Below are 27125 nucleotides of genomic sequence, written 5' to 3'. Positions count from 1 at the left end.
TCAAAAAAAACTATTCGATGAAGTTTAATGACTTTTAAAAACCTGTCTCACTTTGTTCGCTATTCAATATGCCATCCAGCAAGCTCTTCAACGTCGTAAACAGAGAGCAGCTCTCAGCTTGGACCACGGTTGCGAGCCGGAAGTGGCCAACTCGTCCCGTGGTACGTTTTATGGTGAATTGCAGTCGGCCAGTGTGTCCGGAGGCTGTTCAATCAGGTCCGCGTTGCTTCAAGTGCCGCACTGTCAAACTTGTCTCGTGTACAGAGCCCGATGCGCTGCAGTGCAATTCCCATCGGATCGATAACGCCTCCAGCCAGTTGGGGTTCGTTTGTGCAGCGTCCGGGAACGGCGAGCCTGGAGGCGTGAGTCACCCGGGACACCGCGACAGACTTGGGAACTTGCGCGATTGTTCGACTGGCGAAAAAAGCAGTATGCAGCGAATTAGCACTAACCGCGAAAGAACGGGAGACGAGTAGATATAGGAAACAAGTGAGGCAAGGGCACAGAGGTCAAACACACGATATATAGTTTGGTTTTCTACCATACACACGAAGGAGGGAGGAGGAAGAAAGAACGAATGAAAGAAGTGTGGAGAGAAGAGAGAAGAGCAGTCCAAATTCAAACAAAAAAAGCGCGCAAAAAAAATGCTATTACTGAAGTTCTCTAATACTGCAATAATAATAATAATAATAATAATAATAATAATAATAATAATAATAATAATAATAATAATAATAATGATGATGATGATGATGATGATGATGATGATGATGATGATGATGATGATGATGATGATGATGATGATATCTGCGGTATTACGTCCCAAACTGCCATATCAATATGAGAGACGCCATAGTGGAGGGCTCCGGAAATGTTGACCATCTTAAATTTCTTCATTGTATATATTATAATGGAAATGCTGTTAACCATCTCGATTATCTGTTCACACCAACGTACGTCTCTAATCGTCAAGACCATTCTAGAAAAATCTTAGAATACCGCTACAAAACCAACTCTTTCGGTAGTTCTTCTTTCGTAAAAACAATACAGGAATGAAACCGTCTACCGGATGATCTCTTCCATGAAACTGATAATGAATCGTTTTTTTCTTCCTTGTAACAATGCCTACAATATCACTGCCACTAAGAATGGTTTGTTGTCTCGAAGCGTGTGCGTGTTTACAAATGCATGACTGCGACGTTGATTTCGCTCACCAATATTCGAGTGTTTTTTTTTTTCTTCTCTTAAAAAATCTTGAGTGCTGTTGAATTTGTTGTACCTATTGTTTCGAATGAAACTATGTAGTCAAATTATTACTTGTACTTCCCCTACGTAATGCCTTACGGCGATGTAGGTGAAATGTAAATAAACAAAAAATCCGGTGTCCCTTAACGTGCGCTGACAACGCACAGTACACGTGCCTTTACAATGCAGCCGCCACGACCGGGACCGAACACACGACCTTTTGGGTCAGCAGCTGGCTGAGCACCATAGGCACTAACTAATCCACACAGGCGGACCACCAACGCGTAAGGCTTGCACGCGTTGGCAATGCATTCCCAAGAGATCTAATAATAATAATAATAATTTATGGAGCTTAACGTCCCCCAAAACCATGGTATGATTGTGGGAAACACTGTAGTGGAGGGCTCGGGGAATTTCGACTCCCCGGTGTGTACACCTAAGTCTGAGCACGTGGGCCTCGCGTCCACTGAAAATGAGGCCGCCACGGACGGGATTTCAGCCCGAGGCCTGCGGGTCAGCGATCGACCACTATTAACCTCTAGACCAGTGTGAAGAGAAGGGTCTGAAGTGAAGTAAAAGCGCACAGGAAACACAGACGACAAAAGGCACACATATTTGTAAAGAGAAACGGGATGCTTTTGATCCGATTAAAAGTGCACAATTCATTTTGAAAGCTTAGTGGCGATGGCATTTTTACCTTAAATAATTCCTCGGATCCGAGTAGTGGTCGAAGATACAGACACAGATGCACAAAGGGATATCAATTTTCAATCATAATTCCGTAATTATACAACGCCTGCGAGAACATTAGTGACATGCTAGTATATATCCTAGAGTGCAGCAGAAAAACACAGCGGAGATGAAGAGCTGAGAGGCTTCAGGGCACTTTGGCTTCTCGCTTTCCGCCGTAGGCCTTATTGATCTTATTGAATTGCAGTGGCTAATTGAATAGGTACTATCCAAATATGTCGGATCATAATCGTCGTGTCGGATCATAATATGTCGGAAATATAATCGGATCAAAAGCTTCCCGTTTTCCTTTCAGAAGCCTTTGTTTTTTGGCTCGTAGAATAACGTAGTTTTTTGTTTCGTTTTTTTTCTTTTTTCTTCTTCAAAACTCGTAATGTCATCTTTTTTGGTTTTTGACTCAAACTGATTGAGAAGAAAAGAGTAAGTGGGATCAGTTTTGTCATCATAAAGGTATAAAAACAGTTCCGAGTTTTGTGGCCCTCATAACCTTCTTCATCAACTTGAGTTAATTTCAAGGTTTATTCGCTTTCTTCCAAGCATCTCTGATAATCCTGGCACCGAAAATAATAGCATATCACATTTATATACTTTTTAATAGCTATTCACTAGCATAAACACTTACACCTTCGAAATGAACGAAGTGAAAGCTATCGAGACTCGGCACCAAACAATCGCCATCGAATTGTGCACCGATCCAAACAGAACGGTGGTAGGCGTCTATCTAAGGCTCATGTAGCGATCTTACTTACGCCAACTACAACAAAAAAAATGTTTGCCACCTATTATTTTCGCGTTCAACCTATTTCATTCGCTCTTAAGATGCAGCTAAAATACTACTGAAAATACAAAAACCGAGCGCCTTAATCTCCAGGAGCTTCCCGTACTATGGACACAATCAGTGACGCCGTAGTCATGAGATGTCAGGAGAAAATACGCTCTCGATTGGTCCATATATGAGGGACATCAGTTGTGGATTGACTATCTTCCGTGACTTGCCCTCCAGTCACACTCCCATTCGGCTTTGTCTCGCATGATTATCACGCACATCTTCTAACGTTTCTTCGTTCTGTATTTTTCATACAGTGTGCAAGCGTATAAAACAGCGGGTAGATCAAAAGCACGAAGTTTCGATACGCTTAGTCAACGTGTTTTAGGAATATGTAAGTAGTGAGCAGAAGAACGAATCAATAGGAGAGGTAGTGAAGGCAAGGAAAAACCCACTCTCTCTCTTCTTTCAACTCGCACTGGTTCAGGAGCGCTTTGAACCCACGTATGGATTCCTTCAAAACCGCATTGGCAAAACAGCAGTCTGTGAGCGATTCCATCCCTCGCGGTGTTACTTTAAAAAATCATGGACACACACGCTTATTCTTTTTTTGTTTTTTTATTCATTGCTTTGTCTCTCTAAAACTAAAGTGAGTGGCGAAAATCTCTAGAAAACGCGGTTTGCGCCGGCTACATCTGTGTGCAGGTATTTTGTAACTAATGCACACATAACCAATTACCTGGAACTGAAATAAAGCATTGAAGAAAGAAATTTCGCTTACGCCATTGTTTCAGACGTTTTGACGAACTAACAGCTCTTAAATACGGGATTTTGGATAAAGAAGAACTCGGGAAAGAGCAAAGCAAACGCATACACATCCGTACGTGTTAAGCTACCGCTATAATGATGTGAGTCAGCGAAATTTCGCGTTATCTGCAGCGTCCGCATTTTCTGATAAGCAGTATTTGTTTCTCTCGAGAGGCGCTCCTCTCGCAAAACGGGGAAAGCTAGTATCCTAGTGAGCGGCTCAGTGGAGAACTCAATGCACAGAAAAATGTACTAGCAATAATGGGAACGTTCGTTTTTCCTATACCTAAATGAACGAACTCGAGTCTTGATAACTCGTGGGTGGCAAGCAAAGAACGATACCGTCTTTTTTTTATATCAAGCTTTTGCTTCGGAGCTCATTTATATCATCATGAAGAAAGAAAAGAAAAAAATAAAAATACATTGAATGATTTATTGATCCGTAGTCTAGTTATTACAAAAACCTACCGTAAAAATAAATCATTGCAACTGTCATTCAAAATTTACCTTATTATAACACAGGAAGAAAAATTATATGGATAAGAGAAGGAATACGAAACAATCAATCAATGACTCAACCATGAGCTCATTGATTCAATAGTTAATTAAATCAGCCAAAAATTAAGGAAAATGACAGACATATGGTAGTTCTCCTTTCTCATTGGTGGCCCCTGAATTGCTAATTTCTGGCGTGTACCATTTACCTTTTCGGATTTAACACCCAGCCAACCCTGGAGACATCCCGAAGAAAAAGGGCGTGGTGCTGCAGAGCTGCGTCACGTTACAAGAGTGGTCCCGCCTTTTTCACGACATTGGCTGTGCGGTGCACCAAAGAAGTTTCTAGAAATTTTGGGAACACGGCGGATAGTGAATATAATCAAGACGCGGAAGGAGTCCCATAAGCAGATGAAGAGAGTTCACCACCATCAGGCGGAGGCTTGCATTACAAGCAGGAAGGAGATGAAGAGGTTTTCCGTCTGCGGGTGAAGGATTGTCTTACAAGCAGAAGTGTGTCTTCTGAATAGTGTGTCTGCTTACCGCCCGTGGTTGAAGACGTGTTCTGCAGTCGCAGCGCGTGACTTGCCGACGTGTTACCGGCGAAGAGGTTTGGTAATTTGAGTGCGGACATTTGACGACGCGAGAGTTTCCTGGAATGAAACCTCGGACGCAGTGGGTCGACAACTAGCGCTGGACATTGAGTGAGTGTTTCCTTGAAGAGAAGCTTTCAGGCTTTGTTCCAATAACTTTGAACTGAATACGTTTGACGAACACTTCAGTCTATAAGTGTCTTGGTTTATTAACGCATGAGATTGCATTGTAGCGCGTGTTGTTGTTTGTGTCCGTTGTTTTGAGTGTATCTTGTTGTGTTGCGTAGCCCGTTGTTCGGGTATATTGTGGTTGGTGACGTATTGTATTGGATTATTGCCGAGTGTGTATGTTTGCGTGTTGTTTGTTCTGCCATATTGTAAAATATATTTTTGTTCCGTTATCGACTCTAGGCACTGCCTCGTTTTTTGGACCACAGCCGGCGTTCGCAGGCGCGCCAAAGGGACAATTTTAAATCGTCCGTGCTTTCGTTTCACGTTTCGGGGGGCCGATACGTCCACTCTTGTAATCAGCCCAGCAATTGCCTCCCCAATTAATGGGACAAGTGACACTTAGTTACCTCCCTGCTTTCTACAATGAACGAAACAGATCCGCACAAAATAAACAAACAAATAAAATGTGTAGCAATAAAGGCTTTTGTATTCTTGCGCACTGTATCATTACCATGGTAAAAAATTGGTAGAGCTTGGCAATAAGCAACTATTATTCATTGTTCTACATTATAGCGAAGCGAACAGAAACGAGGAGACTAATTTTGTTCAGGAGAATGTCGAAAATCCTGGTTGGGAAGGCTTCTGAAGAAGAGTTCGTAGACAAAGTCTATCTATTTTTTTTTTCAGATTACGCACGCTACGAGTAAGAAAAAAGAAAGTGTAACGACGTATTTTTTGGAGTGGCCCATATAGGCATAAGCGCATCTGCTCACAGCACTCAGAGACACACCGGTATTTGCAAACTTCTTCACCGCGGCCCGGCGCTTACGTAGAGATACCCTAAGTATGTGTCCTCCAAAACATACCTTCTATGATAGGAAACTGTGCTTAAAAAATTGCGGAAAAAGTGTTAAAAAACGAAATGAAGACGCCACAACTACTCATTTGTAAGACTGTCACAAAACAGGGCACTGCAGAAATATTCAAAATGACTTTTTTCCCCTCGTGTTGCTTTTCTTTTTTTTTTTTGCTTGAGTGCGTAACGCGTAACCATGCAGACGTGCTCGAGGAAGAACGGCATGAATTATTCATTGCGTCTTCTCAAAACTTTTCATTATTATCATTTTTTGCTCCTGTGATCCCGTCAACTCAATCACACGCAACGTATACCGACTCGACTTTTCTCCACACTCGGCAAACAACAAACACACTCGCCACAGAAACGGCCGAGGCAATGTGAAACGAAGCGAAGAACTTACACGCTCACCCCGTGTCATCCAGTCGTTGCTGTATTCGGTCACCCTAATTCTCATGCAATAGATATACAGTGCCGCCTACGTGTCGGAAACGCGGGTGGGCAGAATTTTTAAAACAGGACAGTAGCAGTTTGGGCGAGCTGGTATCCCAAGGCGTCCCGAGTCTTTTCCGTAACTCAGAGTAAAAAGTAATCATGAGTACTAACAGACAACGCCAAAGAAAGTACCATAATCATAATGATCCTACACCCTCTGCAGAGCAAAGACCACGTTGCGTCAATCGACGCGGTGCTATATGCTTATTAGGAAAGTATGGAGGATGTGATTTGTTGCAACTGGGACATAAATGCGACGTAAATGCGAAGAAAGTAAAGGGCACGAAGAGGTAACTGGCCGCTGGCAGGGACGGAACGTGCGACCTTCGAATCACCTTGAGATTAAAAAATAAAATACTGGTAGAAGGAATTCAAATAAAGATGACAGCGTAAGCAATGTCTTCTTTGTTCTTGTCATTCTTGTCCTTGTCTTTGTTATCATTGTTGTTGTCGCTGTTATTGTTGTTGGGGGTGGTGTTGTTGATGTCGTTGTTGTTGTCTTGTTATTATCATCATCATTATTCACGCCGTCGTTGTGGTTGTTATTACTAAACGCTAACTTCCGGCTTGTTATATTATTCCGCTACTCCGATGCTATTACGGCGAAAGCTGTTATGAGATCACAACTCGTGTCACGCGCATCGTCAGGGTTGTCCGCCGCCGCCGGTGTCCTTAAACACTACGCACGAAATAGGAAAAAAACCTAGTACCAAGGACATAGTGGGGCTCAAACCCGGGTCCGCTGCGTGCCAGCACAGTATTCTACCACTGAGCCACGCTGGTGCTTGGGACTTGTTCGCGAACTTGCTTTGGGCAGGATTCATGTCTGGAAAGGAATCGCGTTAATATGAGCAATACAATGGTTTAAAACATCAAAAGAACACCGTCAATCTGCTTATTTGTGGGCATCTTAGAGCTTGTTCTTTATCACCTATTAACTGTGGCGCATACCCAATTCAGGCATAAATCCTCATCGTCGTCAGCCACTACATGAACAATGGGCACGAAATTCCTTGCAAGTGCTTAGCGCATGCCCAGTTTCTCAGAAGAATGACGAAGGATAGCATATAGCGAATGCCGGCCTCCTACCCAGAAATTATTATTATTATAGCCATAGTGGGCACCCAGCAACAACAGTTACCCAATGAGCGTTTAGAAAAGGCTCTGAATGGCCACTCTTCTAGCTTTTGCTTTAACTGCGCTGCGCCTTCCGCACAGGCCTGGCATTTTTTTGTCTAGGGGTGCCTTCTTTTAATAATTATATAATTGCTGTACCCTGTTTTACGTCAGCACTAAGACAAAGTAACTATTTCTGCGTACTAGGTTTTAGCTATTTCTGGTCGGGTATTTTTTCTTCGCTATCGGGGCATGATGTAGGTTCTTGCCGTCTTTTTCAATTTTGATACTAAGCTCAGGTGACTTACACTTACCAGAAAGGCGGCATCGCATTTGCACTCAAGTGCGTACTTCATATAGTACTTTTAAAGGAACACATAGAAGGTTTGCAGTCTGAATCACACTTGTCTGGAGCTTCAAGCCATCTATTTCACCCTATGTGTTTTTTAGAATATGCGGAGACCGACGCCGTTATGATACTAAACATAGTGAAACTGCGTGAAAGGGCGTGATGCCATTATGCAAGCATTAATTGAAGGTTGTGGATAACGCGAGGTAAGATGCCGCATACGGCACCAGCTTTTACAACCGTCCGCTTCACCGCTGTAGTCTTGTGTGATTCAGACTACCTTGTCGCCTTAATCTTATTTGGGGAAGATTTTGCCATACTTCAATAATGCATGCTTGTGATAATGGGGCATATTATGCTAACTAATGAGATACCGTTGCTTTTGCATTGTAAAAAGTGAACGTAACGCACTTAAGCGCATTTCACTGCATTGGGATTGTTCACCTGCGATTTGCGTTCACGTCAATGTTATTCAAGCATACTAAATAGTGTGTCCTGACGTGACTACATCATTGGCGCACTTCCCGGAGACGCTGACGGCCAGCGAGGTGTCTGTTAATGTGACAGCCGAGGGCCAATGCGTGGCTACTGCCCACGTGGTCCGGTCACCACAACGCATGCTCTGCGAAAGTGATGGCAATTGGACGCTCCTGTCAGGTGTACGTGCCTGCATTGCTGATTACAGGGCGTTTACAAACTCCTGTCAGAGTAAGTAGCTGCCCTGCAACACGCACATATTATTCTTGATTCGCGTTTAATTGCGGTATCAATTATATCGACACTCTTGGCGAGTTTTTGCCGTCACCATCATGTACCGTATGAAGTTCAAACCGATAACATTGCCCAGTGCATCGTCGTTCGAGCAGCAGCTGTGAACTTTGATCAAAAAGGCGCGGTCACGAGCACAGGCGATCATGAAATCTACAGACATCAGTAGACTGATCCTGTCGGGTTCTCACCGCTTACTTCGTGTAAAGACGACAAACAGAATAAAAAAAGCTCCCAGCTCGCCGAAAGACATTTTGAGGAAATGCGACTGCATTTTTTGCGCCAAGAGAGCGTACCATTACCGTCACACTTTTGCCTTAACCGGCTTCTGCCATCGGGCGCCAGCCAGCGAACGGTCGAAAGTGAGGAGCTAGTGGACAGGAGAGTGGGGCGCAAGCGTTCTCGGCTCGGCGTTGGTGTCTCACAGCGGTGTCTCGAGCACACATTTCCGGATGTTCTTGAGAGGCGCCCAGCCAGCGAACGGTTGAGAGTGAGGTGCGAACAGACGAGAGAGTGGGGCACAGGGAGGAGAGAGAGCGAACGGCGAGAGAAGGAGAAGCGAAGCACTGCACCTACCCTCTCCTACACTCTTTCGTACCACGTGATCCGGTCGCTAGGAGCGAAGATAAGCGCGCGCGCTCGCAGCTGTTGCTATTGAAGTCAGAGGGGAGAGATAACACCTGCAGGTGCGCGGACACCACCGCGGACAATGCCGGATGCTTGACACAGCCCGACTAAGAAATGCACTCGCATATAAAAACAATTTGCTTCCCGGTGCGGCCATATTTCTTTACGCGATCGTTTTTCCAACTTACGCTAGGTCAGATCCAAAAAAAATTAGCTGCTAGCTTTACTTCATATAACATTTATATATGTTTATATTGCAACCATTGCTCCGTCCTTGCGGCCAAATGGGATTTTTGTTGTTTTTTTTTTTTTGCAGCAAGCGAATTTTAAAGATATAAAATTCCAGATGTCGGTAGTTTTGCGGAGAGTAGTCGCAATGCAACAGGCCTCCAAGCGTTAAACCACACCCTCTGTAGGGTAGATGCTCAATGTGCAGTTTTATTTCTGAATGCGCGCTGAAAATCGCCCAGGGATTCGAGCTGGACTCGCGCGTCGAAGCTTTTTGTGTTATTCTCCTAAGTAATCGCAGAGCCACGTAACCTTTCTCGCTGATTTCATTATTCACTTTGAATTAGACAAGACAGTTTATAGCGTGCAACATGTTCGAATGAATTATATTCGGTAATCACAAATTTCAGTGTTACCTGTCACATCCCGTGGAGGGCACTTCGCCACAATAACGTATTGCACGTAGTAAAGCACGCTCTACAGGCAGTCACACTTAGTGAATTCAGGTTCTGTAGTGTACATATGCTTTTGACAGCGAAAAGTAAGCTGCTAGCTTCACTTCCTATAATATTCAAATGTGTTACTATCGCATCCATTGCTCCGTCCCCGAGGCGAAACTGGGATATTTCTTTTTTGCAACAAGCGAATATATTAAGACGGAAGACGCTAGGTGTGGATATTTCCGATAAACCGGATAGTTTTTCGGGGAGTAGTCACAATGCAACAAGCCTCCAAGCGGTAAACCACACCCTCTGTAGAGTATATGCTCAATGTGCAGTTTTATTTGTGAATGCGCGCTGAAAATCACTCGGTGATTAGAGCAGGACTCGCACGTCGAAGTTTTTTGTGTTATTCTTTTCAGTAATCACAGAGCCACGTGACCTTTCTCGCTGATTTTATTTGAATGAAATGAAAAAACTATTTCAGTCTTTCAAAACGCTCTTAGCTTGTAGCGGGCGTCTCCCACGTAGGGACCGACAGGGGGTACTTGGCGGCCACTTTGTGGGCCTGTTGGACGGCCCATTGCTGGTCGGCGAGAAGTGAACTCCTGAGAAACCTCTCCCATTTGTTTTAAGTAGAGTATGGAGGAGTGTTTCTACACTCTCAGAGCATGTGTGAGAGAGTCGCCGTGTGTCCACACGTCAGGCTTGTGTCACTAGGGTATGCATCAGGATAATAAACGTGAAGCGTGGCAAGCTTTGAGTACGTGTGTGTTTGTAATAGACGTAGGGTTAATACCTGAGGTCTGTTAAACATTCGGATGGGGGTGGGAAAATGCGGCGTTCAAGGTAAAAGTTCTTTGTTGTATCATTGTACGTAATGGGTGCATCACGATTAGTCTCTAACTCAACACCATGGGGTTGCCCTGTGGCGGTGTGGTCGGTAAGTGCGCGCGCTGCATCATGGGCGATCTCGGTGAGGTTGGATGGGGCACCCGGCACCTGGCCGAGATGGTCAAGGAACCAGATGACAGTGTGGTGCTTCAGGGCACTCTCTGCGCAGGATACATAACGCCTGGTCGGAGATGACTCTGCGTTCGAAAATTTTGGTGGCAGATCTTTAAATTAAATTAGACAAGACAGTTTATGGAATGCAGCATGGCCGAATGAATTATATTCGGCAATCTCAAATTTCAATGTGAATCCCTGTTATGCGTTGTTGAAGGCGCTTTGCTACAATAACACTCTACATGTACTAAAGCACGCTCTACAAGCAGTCACACTATATGAATTGAGGTTGTGTAGTGTACATAAGCTTCACACAGCGAAAAGTAAGCTGCTCGTTTACATCTTATAAGATTCAAAAATGTTCCTATGGCATCAATTGCTGAGTCCTTGAGGCTGAACTGGTTTTTTTTTTTTGCAGCAAGCACATGTATTTTGATGGAAAACGCTAGCTGTGTGTAGTTCCGATAAACCGGATAGTTTTTCGGGGCGTAGTCACGGTGCCACAGGCCTCCAAGCGGTAAAAAACATCACGTGTAGGATAGATTTTAATATGCAGTTTCATTTATGAATGCTCGCTAGAAATAGCTCAGGTATTCGAGCTGTAATCACGCTTCGAAGTTCTTGTTTTATTCTCTTCAGTAATCACAGAGCCAGGTCACCTTTCTCGCTGATTTTTTTATCAGTTTTAAATTAGACAAGACAGTTCATAGCATGCAACATGGCCGAATGACTTATAATATGTTCTCCAAAATCTCTGTTAATCCCTGTTACGTGCTATTGAAAGTACTTCGCCACAATAGCACACTGCATGTGATAAAGCACGCTATACAGGCAGTCACACTTCGTGAAATGGGGTTCTGTAGTGTACATAGGCTTTTGACAGTGAAAAGTAACCTGCTAGCTTCACTTCGTATACCATTCAAACATGTTGCTATTCAATCCATTGCTGCGTCTTTGCGGAGAAATTGAGTTTTTTATTTCACGTGCGAATATTTAAACATAGAAAACACCCGGTGTGGGCAGTTTCGATAAACCAGATACTTTTTAGGGGAGTAGTCAAGATGCAACCGGGCTCCAAGCGGGAAACCACATTTTCTGTACAGTAGATTCTCAATATTCAGATTCACTTGCGAATGCCCGCTGAACGTCGGTCGGTGATTTGAGCTGGACTGGCGCGTCGAAGCTTTTTGTTTTATTCTCTTAAGTAATCGCAGGGCCGCGTCACCGTTCTCGTTAATTTCATTATCAACTTTAAATCATACAAGACAGTTTATAGCATGCAACATGACCGAATGACTTATGTTCTCCAAAATGTCTGTTATTCCTTGTTACGTATCGTTGAAAGCGCTTCGCCACAATAACACCCTGCAGGAGGTAAAGCACGCTCTACAAGCAGTCACATTTTCTGAATTGAGGTTTTGTAGTGTAAATAAGCTTTTGACAGGGAAAAGTAACCTGCTAGCTTCTCTTCGTATAGCATTGAAATACGTTGCTATTCAATCCATTGCTGCTTCTATACGGAGAAACTGATTTTTTTACACAAGCGAATATTTAAATATAGAAAACACCAGGTATGGGGAGTTTCGATAAACCGGATACTTTTTCGGGCAGTAGTCGCGATGCAACCGGGCTCCAAGCGGGAAACCACATCTTCTGTAGAGTAGATTCTCAATATTCAGATTCATTTGCGAATGCCCGCTGAACACCGCTCGGTGATTTGAGCTGGACTCGCGCGTCGAATCTTTTTGTTTTACTCTCTTCAGTAATCGCAGGGCCGCGTCACCTTTCTCGTTAATTTCATTATCAACTTTAAATCATACAAGACGTTTTAATACACGCAACATGGCCGAATGAATTATATTTGGTAATCCCAAATCTTGATGTTAATCCTTGTTAGGTGCCGTTGAGGCCGCTCCGCCAGAATAGCACTCTGCTTGTGCAAAAGGTTGTTGTACAGGCAGTCACACTTTGTGAAATGAGGTTTGGTAGTGTACGTAAGCTTTTTACAGCGAATTCTGTTATGAATTTACAACTCGTGTCGCGCACGGCGCCACAGTTGTTCGCTGCCACTGCCGGTGTTCATCACCACTATCACACAGAATTAAAAAAAAGATCTAGTATTTAGGACACAGTTGGGCTCGACGTCAGGTCCGCTGCGTGCCAGCCCAGTATTCTACCACTGAGCCAAGCCAGTGCTTGAGAATTGTTCGTAAACTTGACATATATATATATATATATATATATATATATATATATATATATATATATATATATATTTATATATATATATATATATATATATATATATATCTTTATCACTGAACACAGCAGTACGGCATAGAACAATCATACATAGTTATTTGAACGATAACCAAGTACAAAGTACACCAATGGTACACCGACGAAAACAGGAGTCGAAAAGAAACGAAGCACAGAAAGAAGAAAACACAGATCGGGTATTGTTATCGAGGAACCGTATTAAACAATAAATATATGCAGATAAGTGCTTTAGTATGGCAATTGGAAACAGGAAGGACTGCGTGAAGAAAAACAGGTGATCACTGTACATGCTAACTAGGTTAGAATAGATCAGTACCTTCAATTAGTTTCATAAAGTTCTCTAATTTTGGCTGCTGTGTAATGACTGGGTTCAGTGTGTTGCATTCTCGAATTACGCGCGGGAAGAACGAATAGGAAAAATTATTATTACTAAATGAGTATTCTTCGAGTTCCCATGCATGCCTTCGCCTCTTCGGTCTGGTATCTCGAAAGTTCAAGTAAAGATCTGGGTTTTTGCGGAATGATCTATATATATATATATATATATATATATATATATATATATATATATATATATATATATATATATATATATATATATATATATATATATATATATATATATATATTCAGCATACCATGTCGTGACATAACGCACTATGAATTCAGGAAACTAAAAATGCAAAACAGGTTAAAATAAATAAAGAACTGTACCGATTCAATCCACATGTGCGACCAGACCAAGACTCATAAGTTCTCCGCTTGACAGGGTAATAAAAAATACATGAAATCTTCAGCACTGACACTCACCAATATTATCGCAACTTTTTTCTTATTATTTTGGCAACGTACTTCCACGCTGTCAACTCCCATGTACGCGATAGCGTGAAATCACCCCGTTTTCGTTGAATCATCTACTCCTGTTGCCACTGAACCTTAACCCCTTCACCACACCCCTTTCTGCTACAGAAAAACACATATGCTTGCTGAACATTTAGAGAAACTCTAACATGGTGGAACAAAACCAGGAAAACTAAAGTTGCTGTTCTGCTCCGCACGTTCTTGACTTTTTCGTTTTTTTTTGTTTTTTTTTTTTTGCTAACCGTATCAAATTGTCTCACCGACTTTTACGCAGAACTACGAGCGCATCAGCTATGGAAAAATGAAGCGTTCTCAATGTCGAGTGGAACTAACAGCCAGCCAAATTCGTTGAAGTCAGCTGAACGAGGCGCATTCTTCCGGTACGCAGTAAACTTACCTGGGTGTGTCACTGCAACCTCATGTAAATTATGTTATCTGCTTTTGAGAAAATGGCGCGGTATTCAAGGGAACTGTACTTCCGAGTGTGCGAACATGAGGAACCCTTCGACCTATCTATAGTTTCTTCTTTCCTCCTTGAAAAGTATGATCAAACCAAAATTGTTTACTGTAGACTTTAGGGTCATACTAGGAGCACTTTTGTTTTTGCAGAACTATAGAGTACGTTTGTGGCCGCACCCTGACCCATCCACATTACGGACGCCGTGTTTACGTTGTAAAGCATGTGCGCATTTCCCAAAAGGTGGCGCTCCGTTTAAGAAACAGGAAAAAAACAAAGGAATTCCCACAAAGTGAAAAGCAAGCGCATTTCATCTACCCCTTTCCGCAACCATTTAACTCTCGTAATAAATAGAGCAGTATTTATTTCAGCGAGGAAATTGAAGAAATTATCAATAAACGTGAGTGCTAATTTATCGCATGCTAGCAGGTATGCGTTTCGGTTCTGCAGTTTCCACAATAGTGCAAAGAAAAGCGGCCTCACTAGGAATAAAATGGTGTCCTTGCTAAATGTAGGTCCTATTTTTTTTTTCTCGCCTATTGCAATTAAAGATGCTTTATGCGGATAAGCTACAGAGACAAGAATCGCCTCGGGCTTTTTTTTTCTTTTTACGAGAGGCATTTCAAGCGGCCACTACTTTGAAACATCTATAATATATTATATTATTTCAGAATCGGCATCCGAGTTTCAGTAATATCTATAAATTTGTTCTATATATGTCGCAGTCATGAGGAAAAGGAATGCGGTGGCCGTTCATGAAGCCTGCTATATGCCTCTCATCTAAAAGAGAGCGGCTAATTTTGTCGTTTCGTATTGTAAACTAAATATATAGACTAAGTCGCTAGAAATATCACGCCAAGAATTTGAAGAATCCATTTGTTTGTGTATATTTCGTCTTTCTGCAATCTTGCCTTTCCATTCGCAACCGGTATATAATGCAGCGAATGACAATGTTTTACTTTGAAACAATTAGACAATGCTGGCGCTTTTTTTTTCTTTTGCTCCTTTGGTCACTGGATGCAAACGTTTTATGTTAACGAAGAACAAAGTTCTGTCGATGTGTACAATTGTTTTTGCGTACTCACAGAGCATGCTGGTAATTAGATTGGCCGCATATGTTGCTCCTAGGGCCCAGAATGTAATTAACCTTATTTCCTTCTCTTGATTTTCATCTAAATCTTTTTGGGTTAACGCGCATGAGCGCATTCATTTGGCTTAGTTTTTTTTGTTTGTTTGTTTTTTTTTGCCACACGGCAACAAATGGGGCCGAGGCTTGTGTGAGCGCTTAAGCTGTTTTTAAGGCATTTTTGCTTAAGCTGAATTTCCCGTAATACCAGCGTCTATGTAGGTTAAGTAAATGTTTGTCTGTGTAGTGGATGTAAATGGTTTAGTAAATGATTAGTCTACGGAGGTTCCGAAAGTGACAGCGCATGTATGCCATGGCAAGAACATTTCGTGGTGGGGACAGGGGACGTGTCCAGTGTTCCACCCCCTGGTTTCCATAGGTACCCCATTTCCTTGGGCAACAATGCAACTGACAGGGTGCTGCCATAGTTGTCACACTTACTGCGTAATCTTATACGCTTCAACGATTTCATGTGTTAGGCGATCAACGTGCATACTTACTAGATTTCTCAAAATGAGGTGAGCACGTGCACGACATATAGTGAATGGCTAACCAACCATCTTGTGCACTTTTCACATTGTTGATCCACTCTATTATTCTATTGTTAGCACAACGACCAGTTCAACCTACGTGAAATCTACAGTACGCGAGAGAAATATGGCACGCAACATTTTAATGCAATCGATTTACCTAGTTCTATACCTCTTTTGGCAACCTGACACAATGACAGATCACCGCTGCTTTGAGCGACAGGAACAAATTAGTCTAGCTAGTAATTCATTATAGTTCTATTCATTCGCCAGAGCTCGCACCTTCCTAAGACGCAGATCACGTCTCCGGCATTCCTTTCGTTTTGTTTGTTTCTTCATTTAGTCCAACACTCCGCAACTAAAACTATCAAACTATCAGGTGAGCCACAGTGACCAACGTGTAAATCGTATTTCATGTTCCCCTATCAGGCACGTTGTTACTGTCCAACAATAATATTTTCTTTATTTCTCTTAGAAGAATGCTGTTATTATCCGATATACTTACACATAAAAAAGGAATCAAACGGCAGAGGCAGGGAGCCGACCGACAACAGCCACCTAGCGAGGGACAACGTCATATCGAGTTTTTCAGGAGGATGGAAGAGATAGAGAAGACAGGAGAGGAGAAATATTAAAGAAGTTAGCGGAATGGCCTGAGAACCTGCCCTCCAACAACCTACATCAAAGCCCCACACGTATAGAGGCACAGACACTCTCTTTACCACCCTTGCATGCTGCCATTTGCTAGTCTTGTAACTGGCTTTTGAAAACCTCGTTTACCAGAGGAGATAAGAACAAACAAACGAACAAAGAAACAAAGCCACGGACCAAAGAAAATCTAGACTCGCCCGTATCAGTGCTGGCAGTGCACTTTCTCACGCGTACCGTTCTACACGTGATATGCCTTCGCGCACTGTGATTTAATTTCCCCAACGAGCTCCGACAAAGTCGTACGTGAACACTTCGCTACTGCTTGTGCACCCCTGCCCCTTCCTTTTCCTCTGAAATAAAAAAAAAACACCGGCCCGTTGCAGTGAACGCGACCGTGCCTAATTCGGGGAAGGAGAGCTTTGTTATCACACTCCTGTTGGAAAGGTTGCTATAGCGGGACGTAGCTTGCAATTCCTACATTTCGTATATTAAGTATAGAGAGAGAAAGAGAAATGTAAAAGAAAAAAAGGCAGTTTAACCAGAAGAAATTTTCCGGTTTGCGACCCTGCACTGGGAAGGGGATAGAAAAGATAAGTATATAGTTTGCATCAGCTTAATTGAACCACGTATATGTGTTCTTTTTTTCTCAATTTAGCGTTTTTAGAGAAGCGTCAGAAAGAAATTCAACTTGCCAGTTATTGAAATAGATGAAATAACTCGACGTTGTTGAACAAGCATAAAACATTTTATTGAAGATTTTTGTTATAGTCACCATATTAAAGGTTAACTCAACAATCTTTAATTACGTAACATAGTGGAATAAGCAGTTATGTTATCACATATCAAGTATGCCAAAGTGTGGCAGCTTAGGAATAGTATGCCGACGTTTCAGATCAAGTGCTAAGACTCTTTCATTGAAGCTCCAGTTAATAATTAAAACTTAGTGAGGCAATGTTGATTCATTACCTGGCTAGGCGTTTTGAAAAAAATCATGACGTGCTTCATATGGTTCAGAACGAGACTTTGCCAGTTCTATGCGCGCCACGTATATGCTTGTTTTTAGTACTATGCGCAAGTTAGCTGTAACTCCCTGCATCTAACCAAAATGTATAATTAAAATTATTTTACAGTCACAGCTAAGGCAGGCACTGACGACGAATTGCCCCGAGTGACAGTTTGTATTGAAAATGACTAGCATTAGGTACTGATCGGTTCAATAAGCAGGAAGAAATAACCTTTGATAAGCTGGCCGGTGCTTTAATAGGAAGACCTATCTATGTCAAAGGCGTCTTGTCATTCTTTGCCCGTTAGTTTTAAACCTGTTAGTTCTGGACGTCATGTCTCATGATGTGTGTCACTGTTGGTAATTACCGTCTGGAAAGAATAAATTGAAAATTAGATAAGCATGACTATTTTTCTATTATATTTGAATGACCTTGCGGCATTTTCTGCGGCTAATGGAACCTATCCGCTCTGTGGTTCCATTCGTTGGCTCCAAACGTTAGGGGATGTTTTTTTTAAGGGGGCAGAAGTTCATTCATTTGATATCATTCATCTGATAATAAACAGACATATATACGAAGTAAGATTAGTTAAATTAGGGAGTGATAATGATTGCAAAAGGCCTCGAGAAAGAGAGAGAGAAATGGAGAGGAACGGCAGTGAGATTGACCAAGCTTTACCTCGTTTGGCTATTCTACACTTGGGGACACGACGGCAACGTGGTGTCTATTGGGATCAGGGAGTACAAATCGAAGGGAATTGCAGAAAGATAGGAAGCAAGCGGGAAAAAAACTAGATGACAGGGCAGACACCCCTTACTCAATGAAAACACACTCAATACTGCCGTTCACTTCCTGAGGGGTTTGACGATTTTGCTTAGCTTGCAATACGTAAGGTTGTGTAAGAAGAAAAACAGTGCCAATGAATTATTGTGGAACTTAGAGCTTCGAGAAGATCAAATATCGAAAACAGCAAGATTGTCCTTACCGACATATTACACCGGTCTCAGCTGCCAACAAAATATAGGAGGCTACCGTTCAATATTTCCCTGTTTTGACGACTGAAAATAAAAAGTTCTTCATAAATTTGTACTATAAATGCAGCGTTTCGTAACGTATGGCGTTTTGTAATGTATAAAAAATGCCAATGGGTAATTACCAAGGGCTGACACGTGAACATTGGGAAAAATTAGTTTAACCGAGACAGTCACAAAACCAGATGTGGATCTTATTCTACGTGCCACTCCCGGCATGCACTTTGGATGACAGTGAGAAAATTCACTTCTCGGCGTGTGATATTGAAGATGGAAATTACATCTAAGGAAATCCACTCTTATACGACTACAGTTCGTTTCTGACGCAAGACGGGTAAACTTGTACGGCTAACAGTTACATAATGATTTCATCAGGCATGTGTCATTGGTCCTCACCCTTGGGTCTACAATGTTTCGTTGCGCGTCGACACATTATATTGGCGTACTAAATACAATTTTCCGTCGTCAAAGTAAAAAACGAATAGAGTGGAATCGATGTCAAGGGTGGGGCTTTGCGATTGCCAATGTTCGCGAGTTGCTGTTCTTTTTATTTCATTATGCAGTACATCCTGCCATGTATTTGAATCATAAACGTTGCTGTAGACTTTATAAGCTGAATCTAGTCTGTTCCAAGGGATGGTCTTGCAACATAAGCGTGTGTATGCCCTATCTCACGGCGAGGAGAGTCGTAGGCCTTGGGCTTTCACCGGAACGGTTCTGTTGTAGTAACCGGGCGCACAAGGGTCACTGCACTGGCTGCGCAGTCACCGTTTGCGAGAAAGATGTGCTTTTGAGACGCAATGAAGTAACAACTGAGACACTTATTCGTGTCCATGTGTACCTGTGAGTATGTTTCATTCGTCATTTGTGCGTTAGCAACGCGGGGCATGGTTAGGTCTGCTTGCTATTCTTTGCGTGACATTCCAATTTTGCTGCTATCGCATTCATTGCTTAGTCTTTGCGGCAAATCTGTGACTGTTGATCTATGTCTTGATGCTTGGTACGATTCTACGCTTATGTCACATTACATGCGTAAACTAGACTCAATTCACTACATGACATTCACAGTTTTTTTTTGGAGCAGTAGCGAGCAGCGAACCAGTTTTAGGGTAGAACGCTGGCCTCGTCAAGTTGTCAATAAACAGCTTTTAGCCGATGAACCTCTTCAAAGCTTTTGAGGAAAATAAGAATTATTTGATTTTATTTGAATAGCTGCTTGCCACGCAGATGGCCTGTGTCAGGCGCGGGCTTGAACAGAAGTTTTTTATCATTCATTTGATTAGCATCATTCTCTAACATTTGGTTATGGACAAGATATTGATTTTTCACTCACAACTATAATGACGCCGACACCAGAGCTACTACAAAATGAGCCTTTCAACGCTATTGCGTTAAATTATTCAAAGGGGTAAGAATACAGTACTTCTCGAGAAAAAAGTCACAGTTTCGCTAAAAAATCGAGCAAATCAATGATTGTGATAGCAACATATTAAAATATATTACGAAGCAAGACTAGCATATTCAGGAGCAATATTATTTGTAGTAAGCATGTGCTTGCTAAGTAACCAAATTTCTTGCGGCATGGCTACAGAAAATGATCACAACGAGGCTCGTGCGTATTAACGGCGTTGAGAAGCGCCTCCCGTGGGCAGTGCATGCTGGTACTAAAAGCTATACGTCGGGTGTCGCCGCTGGTGGCAGCAGGGAATGTGTAGAGCTCATGCATATGTGCACGGCCACTCTAGGTACACTTTTGGCACCATTTTTCTCGTGTTCAGAGCACAGCCTGTAGAAGCTCTCGCCTGCTGTGGAATCAAGAGCCGTGCGCTGATCGTTGCCGCAACCATGAGCCTCCTACCCCCCCCCCCTCCCGCTTTTTTTCGCTTACAAGATAAGCGCGTGCGCTGACGACCCCGGCCGGAAAGGCGGTGTTGGCTCCGCAGAAAGAGGAAGCCAGCGCATCCTTCCCCCTATATATATATATATATATATATATATATATATATATATATATATATATATATATATATATATATATATATATATATATATATATATATATATATATATATATACGTGAATGACCACGACGGCGGCGACGGCAAAAACCAGCCGTGACTGCCCGTATAATTGCTATCGCAATAAAAAAGAGTCCTCTACAATCATGGCATGACATTTCAATCACGCGTGTGCATATATCTGACTTCTGATTCAAGCACACTGCTTACTCTTTCTGGAGTTTGCGTGTCACGCGACATTAGCTCAGAACAGCAGGCAGCGAGGCGGAACCATCACTCATGAAAAGAACGTGGTTCTTCTTGAAACGAATTCGAGCGTAACGATATCGCGGAAGCCAAAGAAGACGAACAATTAATGCTCGGGATCCAGAAACAGCCACCAGGCGAGCGAAACTGCACTTTGTATATCATTGTAGGCATATATAAACGTATAAAGTACAATTGCCTTCACACGATCCCCGCGAGAAATGGGCTGCACCCGACGAGCTGGCACGAGGGTGTCTCTGTCAGTAAACATTGCTACATCTATGGTACAACGACAAAATGCAAAACGCCCAACATTTTTAGTTCGTCGAAACGGAACGTCAGGCCTGGAACAAAGTAATCCATAGCCATCGAAAGTAAATATTTTGTTATACAAACAGGGCTGCGCAACATTCCCGCGCTGAGCAACATTAGCGTCGCAAACAAATTTCGAAACTGTATAACACTTGCAGCGTTGCTGAAACAACTTATTTAGCCTTTTCCTGCTTCAATTAAGACGTACTATTTGGGGCCAGTAATACGTTTTGTAAGATGAGTGATTGTTACGTGGGGTTTAACATTCCAAAACTACCATACGATTATGAGAGACGCCGTAGTGGAGGGCTCCGGAAATTTTGTCCACCTGGGGTTCTTTAACGTGCACTCAAATCTGAGCACACGGGCCTACAGCATTTTCGCCTCCATCGAAAATGCAGCCGCCACAGCCGGGATTCGATCGCGCGACCTGCGGGTCAGCATATGATTTGTAACACGGCTAATAAAAAAAATGCGCGCAACCAAAGCACATATAAGCACCATACTGACACAGCGAACACCATGGCGTAGCACAGAAGTTGGGCAATCACTAGAGCACGCACATTCGGCTTTCGTAATGCGGTTGAATTGCCAAGCGGGATCCGCGGTTTAAATTACATGCTTTAGAAACGGGACATGTTTGAGCACGTTGACACAGTACCCATTATAGCGCACTGATGAACATGGGACGGCGAGGATAGCCGCGTGTTTTTCGTCTTTCCACCTTGTGTTCTTTAGTGCGCCAACGGTGAGCTTGCTACCACATTTCAGGTGAAACGTAACTCAAAAAAGGGAAACAACAACGTGAGTTTGGCGTTCCAGTCGGATATGACCCAGAGGTCCTTGCTCAGCCTATAGCATTCACGCTAATGCGTACTGACTTTCATAATCCTTTAAGGTTTCCAAATCAGTTTTGAACTTATCGATCATGGCTGGCAGTTCAGCTTCAATAGAGTTGACAGAGCGAAGTTATCAGAGCACTGGTATAAGAGCTCTAATAACCATGTCTCTTTACCGCAAGGGAGGTAAAAAGAATGCTCGAGAAGGGCTCCCGCTCACGTGGTATGTATGTATGCATGTATGTATGCACATATGTATGTATGTATGTATGTATGTATGTATGTATGTATGTATGTATGTATGTATGTATGTATGTATGTATGTATGTATGTATGTATGTATGTATGTATGTATGCATGCATGTATGCGTGCATGCACGTATGTATGTATGCTTGCATGCACATATGTATGTACGTATGTATGTATAAGTGAATGAATGAATTATTGAATGAATGAATTATTGAATGAATTGTTGAATGAATTATTGAATAAATGAATGAATTATTGAATGAATTGTTGAATGAATGAATGAATTGTTGAATGAATGAATGAATGAATTAATTAATTAATGAATGAATGAATAGTGAGCGTATGTAGCAGGGAACCCGTATGGACGAGTCGGTATGGTTCCCAGTTGTGATGGATTGGTAGCACAGCACTAACAGAGTCTGTAGAAAAACAATTGCAAGGAGAAGTGTGGGAGCTTGTCCTTTCACTGTTGCGCTACCAGTTCGTCAGCCAAAATGGGGTGCGTATGTGCGCTTAGACTACAAATCACCAGTCAGGAACATAGTTATAGTTAGAAAGTATAGTTAGAAATTGCGGAAAACCTGTAACAGAAGCATCCAGGAATTCAACTAAACGAGTCTGACACGAGGGCACAACAAAAATGCATCATTAGGCATCAGAAAAGAGCTTTAGATGATCAAGAAAGTGTTATTAGTAGTAACTGTAATGCCAGTATGTATTTCCGAAAGTACCAGAATGATTGGAAGAAACACACGGCATTATGGTGCCTGCAGACTTAAAATCTTACGAAATATAAAAACTGCAACAAATTTACGAAGATGCAGACATATCTGGGATTTTAGAATAAATTAAAGCACTCCCCGTCAAAACTACTGCTGACTTTCATACCATGCTTGCACAAAATACCAGTGACAGCTGAGCGGCTAATTTTTTTTTTCAATTAACCTGGCTTTATTTAGTGCACTTTCCCCTAATAGCTGTGGGAGAAAATGTCACATCCAAAAAAAGTACGCTCATCATATATGTTTTGTAAAAAGACTTTTTTTTGTCTGGTTTTAAAAGTAGTGTGTAGTTGTTCAGCGTAATGATCACAGATAAATGTTAGGTAGCGCGAGTGCAAATATAACCGCCACAGCAGTTATCTACTTCCTCTACTGCAGACGGCAACTTTCAGTTCCTGGTTTCATTACTGTTGCCCCATAAATATTGTTTATTATAAGTATTGTATTTACGTTCTAAATTTCGTCCTTGAAATCATAAGCAATCAGTAAAGATGGTACACGAAAATTACTAATGGTTTTCGTTCATAATAGCACAGGAGAGAAAGGGACATAATAACGACACATGGAATATTGTCACAAAGAGACCTCGAGCTGTGCAGAGAGTGTACAAAGGGACAGACTATAAGAACGCCTGATATTATGGCACTATAGTAATATCACAACGTATTTTTTAAACTTTTGTTTCACCGTGTCTCTCCATGTTGTTACTAGGGTGTCCTGTAAAGAAGTAGCTGTCTTCAATTTATAAACCACGGCCGCAAACAACTTTCCTGACGCTACCAGCGGTAACGCAACACCAGAGCTCTACAGATATGACGTCCCTTATTGGAGGGTCGTTTGAACATTGAATTGCAGTGCTTTTCAATCTCACTTCTCGTACCCCCTGAAAATTGGCTTCCCTCAGATTGCCATCGGTACCGTCAGTGTCTTTGCTCCGGTAATGTGATGTCTCAAGGTGAAGTTAATGACATACCAAACAATAACAAATAATAACAAGATATTAGTGGTTCAACATGTGACAAACACTCGGGTGACCTCAAACAGCAAAACGTGCGTGTATCAAGTTACTTTCGTCCTCTTGAACGGACATAAACAAGAACATGGCGACAACACGTGACGTGCGGCTAGAAGCTAGAACGACATCATGCAGCTGAAAATATGCGCATACTGAACAGAGAACGTGGGAGCTGCGCTCTCACCTTGGGCAGAGAGACGCTGGTGATGGCATAGCGCGAAGGTTTCCGGGATTGCAAGAACCGAGCCGCTCCGCTGTCCAAACTGCTACCGCGACGGTTTTCGCTGTTCGTGCCGTACGTGGTTTGCCGCAACGACGCAAGACGCTCCGTACTCGCCCGGTAGGTGGCCACGCTCAGCTTCATGGTCGACCACCACTTAAGACGACGCTTCACAAGGGCGCAGCAGCGCGTCGCCTTGGGGTCAGCAGGCAACGCGAGGATATCGCGCAAGCTGGGAACTGCGGGGTAACAACGGGCACACAAAAGTTTGGTTGCTCGTCCCGCAAGTGTTCTTTCTTCGCTCGTACTCGCTGTTAGGATGTAGTCGTCGTCACGTGACCGATGAAAGTTGTGCACTCACTGGCGTCGACACTGGCCTTCTGGAACACTCGCTGCTGCTTTTTTTTATTATTATTACCGCACTGACCTAGCGAACCTTCGAAGCACTCCCTCCCCTACTTTGCGGAATCGTTACCGACGCGTCACTCGCGTAGTTCACGTCACCGCGGAAAGAGTCACTATCGCACGCGCTCGCCGGTTTGGCTGTTTTATCGCTTTCCTTTTTGGGTATTCTCGAAGAGCCAACCAGCGAGCGGAAGCTACACTTGTCGCACAACTCGAACCGCGAACTTTAAAAGGCTCGGAGCGGCGATTGTGCCAAAAATACGTCAAAGTAGATAGCCAAGCGATATCACTCGCGCTTGTATATTCGCGATGTCATGTTTTTTTTTCTTTTTTGCAGCGTTGCGCCTTAGAAAAAAAAAATACTGGCTAAGTGCGCAAAGATAACATATCCATAATTGCAAGCCAAGTCCCAGTTTTTTTTTTTTTTTTTTACCAGCCGTCGATCAAAATATCGCGACCAATCGCGAAGCGAAGCTACGTGGCTTATCTATGGTATTCCTTTACCTCACAAGTGATAACAGCGTGATGTATTTTCTTTTTCTATTTTTTAAAGCCCGTTTAAAACGATCAACCCAGCTGTGTAACTAAGTTTAGGCAATGACGGCGCATGCGCGAAAAGTTGACCCTGCGCATTCTCATTCGTTTATTCGCCAGACAACGCTTGGCGTGGTAGGTTGGTTCTTTCTTCGTACCCGTACGTTGACTCTACTGATTTTCAAGTGGCGGAATTAGTGCAGCATTCTCTTACGACGGTGAGGGGCAATTATAATAACGTGTGATTATATGTCAGATATATGAAAAAAAAGCTGACTTGCGGGAAAAGGCAAACACACAAAAATATATCTAAAGTTAGGCTAATCACGCTAAGTCTATATTTGCCGGAAGGCCACTATCATCGCATCTAGTATGGGTAGAAAAAAAATGAAAGCGTAGAAAAGCCAAAAAAAGCAACGACTTCTAAGAGGCGATGCCTAGCGCTACATGGCTAACACGTGCACTGTTAGGCGGCTAAGGACGAAGTTACACAGAGATGACATTACAAACGCTGGTGTACGATCATTAAGTAATCCTTGTATGGAACTTCTTCCTCGATGTCAGTTAAGTCGGTGTTACGCAGTGCGCTGGAAGATGCCATAGTGCGAGGAAAACCGGAAATGTAGTCTTTATTTACTTAGTATTGGCGATTTCAGGGCAAACTACCAACTTCCCTGAACGAGAGCAAGTCTTTCCTGGATAGTCGCCATAGTACCTGTATTCTAAGATAAGCTTTCAAAATGGCTAACACTCCTGTTAGCCAATTCCGGCTTATCTAAGTGAGAACGAAGGAAAACAGCTGTTTGGTATGCCTCACCACAGCAATACCCAACGCGACACAGTAGTTGGCGCAGTCGCTCAGCTCGCAAGAAAAAAATAGTAAATTAAGTAGCCCGCACTACACCAGAACAATATATAAAAGATAAAGGGTCACGTCTCCGCGATCAGTGATGTGCCGTAATCCACGGTGCGCTAAGTTTGTCACACGCATCCACGTCAGCGATTCAGGTGCGAAACACAGCACAAAATCCACCGACGATCAATTCAAATCACGCCGGCGGTTAACGAGGCACCTTCCCACTCAGACGAAGTGGACGAAGTACATCGAAGTGCGGGCAGCAGTATCACGTAGCTGAAACACATTGGCACAGTCGTTTCGAAAGTCGTCACATCTCTTTCCTTTAGTGCACGGGCACCAAAATTTTAGGGAAGGCGAGCGCAACAAGAAGCGTCGAAGAACGAGCAGAAAATATGCAGGTTTGTACAGTTTTTTCGTGTCGTCGCTGATCAGTGATGTTCTTCCGGTGCTGCAGGCTGTCGCGTCTCGATCAGTGTTGAAGCAGCAGCAGCGGTGAAATAGGAAAGCACGGCAAGTGAAGCGAGCGGCCGACAGGCAGGCGGGTCCCCATCCGACGACGCAACAACTGCGTCTTCCCAAGCGAATACGGGAGAGTCACCTTCACGAGAACGCCTAGGGAAAAAAGAGCGAAAAGGGAGTCGGGAAACGGTGTCCGTCGAAGTTTTTGGGTGTAGCCCCGCGCCGAAGAGCGAGAGAAATCCGGGCGTCGTCCCAGTAAGTCGACGACGATGGAGCAAGGCCGCTCGAGTCGTCGCGCTTGGGGCACCACGCAGGTCTTGTTCGCGTCGGCCGGCCGCCGGGAGGGCTTCTCTTCTCTCCCGAAAAGGGCGCCCGAGCAGCACATGTGCGCGCACCCTGGAAAGACGAAGGAGGTGAGAGTAGGGAGACGGGGAACCGAGGGGGAGTTGAGAACTACGGCGTCGCTGGACAAAGCGGTGGTGGCGGCGGCGGCACTCGATGGGCCCAATCGCGAAACTTGGGGAATGGAGCA

General features: G+C 43.2%; 1 long non-coding RNA gene across 1 annotated transcript; it reads right to left on the bottom strand.

Annotated features, from left to right (window-relative positions):
* LOC142803631 (uncharacterized) lies at positions 1-26918 on the bottom strand. The gene is made up of 2 exons (XR_012894208.1): positions 24301-26918; positions 1-414 (listed from the first exon to the last, which is right to left on the bottom strand). It is a non-coding gene; the product is annotated as an uncharacterized LOC142803631 (long non-coding RNA).
* Positions 26919-27125: the final 207 nt, after the last annotated feature.

This window comes from Rhipicephalus microplus, chromosome 3, assembly GCF_043290135.1.
Source record: "Rhipicephalus microplus isolate Deutch F79 chromosome 3, USDA_Rmic, whole genome shotgun sequence".
Lineage (NCBI taxonomy): Eukaryota > Metazoa > Arthropoda > Arachnida > Ixodida > Ixodidae > Rhipicephalus > Rhipicephalus microplus.
The sequence above is the reverse complement of the archived record's forward strand: the minus strand, read 5'-3'. Positions and strand labels throughout refer to the sequence as shown.